The following is an 8,005-nucleotide window of genomic DNA, read 5'->3' as shown; positions in this document are numbered from 1 at the left end:
TGTCTTTTAGCAAGCTCCAAGCAGATGCCAAGCAGTGTTCTGAGGATATTAAATGTGTTGCGCCAGGGATTTAGCTCAGTGGTTCTGGCGCCTGCCTCGCAAGCGCAAGGTCCCGAGTTCAATTCCCGGTACCAAAAAAAACCCCAAAAAACAAAACAAAACTAAATGTGTCACCCACTGGAAATCAGAAAGGTCCATAGTCTTAGAGAGGGACGCGTACGAGGTAAGACACGGTCACCCTATCAGAAACCGACAAGACAGGCTGTGAAGCTGGCAGTGTGGCCCCAGCCAGCTGCTCCAGGACAGGGCTTCTCTGAGCCTGTGCACGTGTCCTGCTGTCGGATGTGCCAGGCAAGCCCTGTCCACAGCTGGGCGAGAACTGAGGCTCAGGGAGGCTAAGTGACTTGGTTTCACTGGAGCCGGCAGAGGCAGAGCGGGATCTGTACCAGCTCTGAAGACTCCCATGCTCAGCTGGCTCCTTGCTGGTCTCCTCTGCCACCTTTTTTTTTTTTAAAAGGCAGGATGTCACAAAGTTGACCAGGCTGGCCTTGAACTTGCCTTGGCCTTCCAGCCGAGGCAGCTATTCCTAGGATTCCAGGCTTCTCTGTTGACTTTCTTCACGACAGAGAAGGAAACAGAGAAAGAAGGAGGTGGATATGCACAAAGGGAGAGAGAGACATTAGGCCAACTTTTGTTGTTGTTGGTTTTTTTTTGATACTGGAGATTGAACTCGGGTCCTTGTGCTTGTGCAGCAGGCGGCGAAACCACTGAGCTAAATCCTTGGCCCAAGGAGGTGGGGGAGTGTAGTCTGAATTGGGTTATGAGGCCTGGGGCGGTGCCTCACCTCAGCCATTGAACTCACTTGGCTGCCGTGAGTCTGTTCCAAGCTCCAGCTAAGGAGGGATCCTCCAGGTCCTGCCCATGGGCAGGCTCTCGGCATCTCCTGCCCACAACTTTTGAATTCTTTTATGCTCATGCACATATTCACAAACACACTCCCCTCCTCACCTGTGTGTTTGTGCACCCCCACCTATACACAAGGGGGTACACGTCTGTACACACCAGTACAGGTGCACACCCAGTAAGGTGCACACATTCAAACAGTTGCACATATGCACACGTACAGGCACTCACATAACCACAGTTGGTGTTCAGAGCTCCTTTGTGGCTCAGGGTGAAGAGAGAGAGAGAGAGAGAGAGAGTGTGTGTGTGTGTGTGTGTGTGTCTGTCTGTGTGTGTGTGTTCGTACATGTGTGGACATAGGTATATGCAGTGTACATGTGAGTTGTCATTGAGCTGTGAGGTGAGAGATGGGGACTCAGCCTTTTGGGGTTCTCCGGTGTCCCTCTGTCAGGGTCCCTCCCTGAAGGGCACTGCCTAGGGGTAGACACTGGGCCTCTAGACCCCGCAGCCCTTCTTCTGCCCAAGTGCCCGCTGTGGGGTGGGATGAGGAAAGTTTCAGCAGCTAGGAAGCAGAGCAGGGTGTGACCTCTGGTTTGGCCCTGCTCCTCACTTCGAGGGGCAGGATCATCCACCATTTCTTCTCACAGCCAGATGCTCCATCCCAAGGTCATTTCTGTTTCAGATGCCCTAGAGCTGCAGCGGGTAGCAGGAGTCCCCAGGTAACAAGCAACAGTAAACACAGGGCCAGGGATTTAGCTCAGTGGTTCTGCCACCTACCTCAGAAGCGCAAGGTCCCAAGTTCTATCCCTGGGTCCAAACAGAACAAAACAAAACAAAACAAAAAAACCAGTAAACAGAGACTGGGCGCATGTGGTGCGTCCCTCACAAGGCCTCTCTGCGGGTCCGAGAGGTGGGTACAGTGACTGCTGCCCCTGTCCAGCTGGGAACCGGAAGCACAGAGCCCATCTGCAGGCCCCACACTGGCAGAGGTGGGCTTCAGGTCCAAGTCCAGCTGTGTCCGCGCCGCTTGGACTCTGTACAGCCTGGCACAGAGGGCACCCACCCGGCCACACAACCACACAGCAGCTACCCTGGATGGGGAGCCCAGGAATCCTGGCATCTTGGCCCAAGCCCTGGTGATTTGGAGAAGCTGATAAGCTGACGGGTTCATGATGCAGTTTCCCCATCCATGACAGTGAGAAAAGCAGAACAAGTTTCTCACAAAGTTAAATTCCCTTCACTTAAAAGATGACCCTTTTCTCAGTGTTTCCCCTTTCTTTTCTGAAACGAGGGCAATCTTACACAGTGCTTATGGTCTTATAGTCTCAGCAGGCAAGATTAAAATTGTGAGGATGCCAATTCTGGGGGCAGTCCTGGATTATGTACGACCGCCAAGTTTTTTTTGTTTTGTTTAGTACTGGGAGTCGAACCCAGAGCCTTCACATTGAGCTATGTCCTCAGTTCCTCCTTTTAAAAAATATACATATTTTTAAAATTTTGAGACAGGGTCTTACTAACTTGCTAGGAGGCAGGAGGGTGGGCTTGAACTTGCCATCCTTCTGCCTCAGCCTCCCAGAGTGCTGGGGATTACAGGTATGCACCAGCACACTTGGCTGTCCCCCTCTAGTTCGAGCCTTTTGGGGTGTCCCGTAGATGGTCCACCTCAGCCTGAAGTTGGGGCTCCTTTTCTTTTGTATGCATCCCCCTAGTTTCATATTCGTATTTGCTCAAATAGCCTAGTGGAGGGAACTTACCCAGGACGGTTGAAATCTTTATTCTACTGGCTCAGACTCTAGATTGAGTTGACAACCAAATAGAGGAAAACTCTTTTTCTAATCCAGCAGTCAACTTCAAGGCAACCTCAGCCCCGGGAACTCAGCCAGTTCCTGGGAAGTGAAGAAATCAGAGGCCTCTAAACTGTAAAAAGCTGTCTTTAGAACAGAGCACAGCATGGAGCCCAAGCCTGGCCTTCCTGCAAGCGCAGATGATGACTGGATGAATCTTGCTTATCTTCCCACACCAGCACTGCTGGGTCTTGGGGCAGCAGAGTCCACAGCGGCCTTCGGGGGCTGGTCCCTTACGGTGTGTGTTGAGGAGACAGCTGTCCTGGCTCCCTGGGGCCATTTAGCATGGGGGAAAGAGATCTCATTCTGTCCAATGCACTCTGAGAAATCAGACAGAGTTTACCAGACACTCATATATGTGTTCATCTGGAAAATGGGGATGCTAGGAATCCAGTTTACAAAGCTCATTGCAAGGGCTGGGAGTACAGTTCAGTGCTTAGCATGTGCAAGGCCCTGGGTTCGATCCCTGGCACCCTCCCCCCAAAAAAAGAAGAAAAGAAAAGATTTTTATAAAACTGGCTAAAAAGCAATAGTAAGACCAAACATTTAGGGCCGGGGATTTAGCTCAGTGGTTCCACCGCCTTCCCTGCAAGTGCAAGGACCCGAGTTTGATCCCTTGTACCAAAAAAAAAAAAAGACCAAACATTCCCTTGTCCAGAAGCCCTGAGGCAAGTGGCTCTCTGGGTGGGGGGTGTCAGAGTGGGTTCCTTAGAATTAGCAGTGTAGTGTATGGCAGGAACTCACCTCTGAGATGGGCCTGGCGTCCTAGAAGCCCCAGGGTCCTGCACCCCATTTCGGTTCCCATCAGCACCTGTTGCAGCTGCACCCAGAGCGCAGCTGATCTGTGGCCTTCAGGTCATGGGGAGTGGGCACAGGAGGGGCTGGGTGAGGCAGGGCAGCTGACAGCCGCCCCTGACTGCTGTGGCCTTCTGAGCATGTGTCACCCATTAATTCACTAACTCCCTGTTGTTTCCAGGAGAGTGGTCTCAGAGAGGTTGAGTTACTTGCCTCAGGGCACACAGTGAGTCAGTGCCTGAGCTGGGAAGAGAAGCCAGTTTCACTCTGCCAGCAGGGCCTTGGGTTCCGGTCCTTGATTGTTGGCCTCTTCAGCTGGCGGGTGGCAGGAGCGGCTGCTTGGGGCCCCTGGGGAGCAGGTGCCCGCTCCAGGCAGCTGTGTGCCAGCCTGGGGTTGGTCTCACACTCTTCTTCACACCTGGGGCTGCACTGAGAGCGCCTGGCGGGAAGCTTTCCTTTTTCTTTCCCCAGATACCAGCTCTGACTCCTCTAATTTTCACCACGGTCACTGTGTTTTCTGAGTCAAGCAGGATATAAAGAAAATCGCTTTTTCCCCTCAAATAATTTAGCATTTTGTTATTTCCATTAGCTGACCCTGCTTGAGCTGATTCCGTGCTGAGCTATTTGAATTCTCAGCTCAGAAATCCCAGGCTGGCGGGGGGTGGGGGGGCGGGGGGGGCGGGGATGCCGGCTCCCGCCCTAGGAGCAGATGTGGGAGGTGCTGCGGGCAGGTGTGTGTGCAGGGAGGGTTAGAGTGGGACAAGGGACACAGGGCGGAGGGGCTGAGAACAGAAACGGAGAGGCAGCTTTGTTTCCTCTGAATCCAGAGATGGCTGTGCTGTGGGGGTCCACGGGGCTCTGTGGGGTGAGGGGAGCAGGGTGGCAGAGGGCTGCTGGCACCTACAGCTTGGGGTTAGGGAGTTCCAAGGATAGCAAAGCCAACAAAGCTTAGTGGAAATGGAAAGGGAACTTCAGAAAGCTAGGGGTCACTTAGGGTTTATACCTAATGTCTGTCCCCCAGAGCCTCATGTGCTCATAGTTGAGACTTTTTTGTTGTTTTTTAGAGACAGGGTCTCGCTTTGTAGTGCAGGCTGCCTTGAACTCACTATGTAGCCCAGGCTGGCCTCAAACTCACGGCAATTCTCCTCCCTCAGCCTCCTGAGTGCTGGGATTACAGGCATGCGCCACCACACCCGGCGATAGGTGAGACTTTTGGAAAGTGAGTGGATTATGCAGGTTTATAGCTACTTGCTGTTAGGAGGAGGAATCTGGGGGTATGGCTTGGAAGGAAGGGTTCATCTCCTGGCCCAGCTCCTCCCTGGTCTCTGCTTCCTGGCTGCCATGAGGTGAGCTGCATTCCTCTGCCCAGGCCTTTCCACCATGCCACTCCCGCCTGGAGTCAGCCAGCGAAGGATTGAAACCTCTACAAACTGTGAGCCAAAATAAACCTCTTCTCCTTAGAATTATGGATGTCAGATATTTTGTCGCAGCAACAAGAAAAGTGACTAAGACAGGGAGCCTTAGATGAGGGCCCAGAAAAAAGCTGAGCATGCTAATTTCAGTTTTTGACAAGCTGAGCATCTGAGTGGACCATGTAGATGAGCATTATGGTGTGAATCTGGAATTAAGAGATTGGTTCCTAGCTGATGGTGCTATTGGGAGCTGGTAGAATCTTTAAGAGCTGGGGCCTATGCTGGACAAGGTGTCGCACACTTGTAATCCCAACACTCAGAAGGCTGAGGCAGGAGGATTGCTGTACATTCAAGTCCAACCTGAACTACATAGTGAGACCCTGTCTCAAAACGAAAAAGAAAATGAGGTGGGGCCTGGCAGAAGGAAGTTAGGTCACCGGAGGTGTCCTTGAAGGGGTTATTAAAATCTTGACCCTTTCTTCTTCTCTCTTTTTCTTTTCTGACCACCACAGGGAGAGCAGCTTTGCTCCACTGTGTGCCCCCACCATGGTGTGCTCCCTCATCAACAGCCCAAGGCCACAGGGCCAAGTGACCATGGACTGCAACCTCTGAAGCCATGAGCCAAGATAAACCTTTCTCCTTTCCAGTGGTCCATCTCAGCTGTTTTTTTGAAGTGATGGAAAGGTGACTGACCCACTGAGCAAGCTGTGGGCTCAGTCCTTTCAGTGCCACCTGCAGGCTGTGTGGTCTGATGCTGCTGCTAACTTCTCCAGGCTTGGGGAAGGCATCTATGAGGTAGCAGGGCAAGGACAGAGCCAACTCCCAGTGCTTCAAGAAGTAGCAAGGCACAATATATAGAGGGGTGTGTGTGTGTGTGTGTATACCAAAGTTTCTTCAAACTCCTGGGGTGCTTTGCAGCACCTCTAGCTCTGACTCAGCATCAGCTGAGTTAATTCCACTTAAGGGAGGAGAGAAGTTCTTATATATGAGTTTCGGAATCTCAGACTCAGATGGAACTTCAGCACTTCTTTCCTGAAACCCATTCCCACAACGCCCTGGCATGTGTGGAAAACATGCTGGGCGTTCAGCATGAGATAGGAGACACTGACATTGCCTCAGTGCAAACATCACTGCATGCAGGAACATGACACACTGGTCCTCCAGCCACCCTTGGGGTGTATGGGGAGCTAGGGATAGTGGGGCTCGCTCACACCTTCCCTGCCTCACCTCATCTTTCTGACCTCTGCTCTTTCCTCCAAATGCACTTCATCTTCATGTCTTTTATGGCCCTGCTGATGTCTCAGACTCACCCATAATCAGTCTTTAAAAGTATTTTTTTAGAGCTGGGCACAGTAGTTAGGGTTTATATTCCCAGCTACTGGAGAGGCTGAGGCAGGAGGATGACTTGAGCCCAGGAGTTTGAGACCAGCCTGAACAACATAGCAAGACCCCTTCTCTTTAAAGAAAAAAAGTATTTTCCTCAACACTGATGGTCCCTTCTCAAGAGGAATTGTAGGGTGAGATAGAATGGTCCTGAATTATCTGTTTAGACTTAGAAGTCCCCAAGAGCCGGGAAAGGCCACATTTTCGGTCTGTTCTGGCCTCTGGATCACCCAACCCCAGCTCTTTCAGAGGTGGATGGTTCTGGGCTCCCATTAATAGTCTGGCTGGTTTTTCTCCTGGATGAATCTAGCTTCGCTCTTGGATTCTGCAGCTGTAGCTGCGGGGCTTGGATGACAGCCTCTCCCCAGCTCCCACCATCGAGAGGCCTGGGGACCAGGCCTGCTCTGCCCCTGTAGCCCAGGGATGACTTGGTACAAAGTCAGTGCCAGGAGACCCTGGGGCACACCTGGCTCCCCTCTTATTTAACAGGACAGCTGAGGCCTGCGCTGGCCAGGCCTGTCTGTGCCCACACACTCTGCAGGTGGCAGAGTCAAGGGGAGAAGCAGAGCTGTAGCGTATTTGAGTGATTTATTTTAAAATACTTTTATGTGAATGAGTTTATGTCTGGATCTAGCACATTTAGGGTTGGCTAATTAACATATGAAGTAAACCAGTTAATCCTCATCCACAAAACCACTTCAAGGTTGCATATTAGCATAAAGAATACTGCAGGGTTTTTTTTTTTTGGTACTGGGAATCGAACTTGGGTCCTTGCGCTTGCGCAGCAGGTGGTGAAGCCACTGAGCTAAATCCCTGGCCCACTGCAGTGGTTTTGACTGGTAGGTTTTGACTTGTGGGATTTAGGTTGGTGGGGAGCAGGAGCTATGTGCAAACTCTGCTTGGAGTTGCTGAGTCAGGCTGGGGGACACATGGACCTATGATCTTGCCACAGACCCTCCCACCTTCCATGGCTCCACAGGGAGCCCCTCAGCACTGGCCCAGGTTGGAGAGGAGCCCTAGATTCTGGCTGGGCAGTGGTGGGCAGCCAGCAGGTGAGCAGGCCTGCCTTGTTACTCTTACCACTGACAGTGGCTACTTTGGAGACCTAGCCTGGCCCTCAGGCAGGTTTCTAATTGAAACCCAAAGACTAGGTCCTTATTGGCCCATGGGGCTTGTTTTAAGATTGACTCTTTCTTGGGAGACTTTTGGTTGTTTGAATTGAGTGAACCCTAGGCTGGGGGCCCACAGCTTGTGGTAGGTGTAGATTTGGGCTCCTATTTGCTCACTTTTCCCTAGGCATGGAGAGTAGCCAAGCCCTGGACCAGGGAGTGTTTCCGTGTATTCATCCGTCCACCTATCCTCCCAATGGGACAGGATCCATCCTTCTGTCCATCTGTGTATTCTCTCAGATGTGTCCTTTGTGTGTGTGGGCTGGTGATTGAACCCAGCACCTCATAAACGCTAGGCAAGTGCCCTGTCACTGAGCTATATCCACAGCCCTTATTTTATATTCTTTGTGAGTCAGAGTCTCACTAAGTTGCCCGGGCTGGACTTGAATTTGGGATCCTTATCCCTCAACATCCTGAGTAACTGGGATCACAGGCATGCACCACCAGGTCCAGCTCCAGCTGTCCTTTAGTACACCGTCCACACAAAATATCCATCCAC

At 51.7% G+C, this 8,005-nt stretch overlaps 1 pseudogene; it reads right to left on the bottom strand.

Annotated features, from left to right (window-relative positions):
• Positions 1-792: 792 nt before the first annotated feature.
• LOC147823848 (Nuclear RNase P) lies at positions 793-1,079 on the bottom strand (annotated as a pseudogene).
• Positions 1,080-8,005: the final 6,926 nt, after the last annotated feature.

Source organism: Heterocephalus glaber, unplaced genomic scaffold, assembly GCF_053883595.1.
Source record: "Heterocephalus glaber isolate CG9 unplaced genomic scaffold, H.glaber_assembly_v1.0 deba00001564, whole genome shotgun sequence".
Classification (NCBI taxonomy): Eukaryota; Metazoa; Chordata; class Mammalia; order Rodentia; family Bathyergidae; genus Heterocephalus; species Heterocephalus glaber.
The sequence above is the reverse complement of the archived record's forward strand: the minus strand, read 5'-3'. Positions and strand labels throughout refer to the sequence as shown.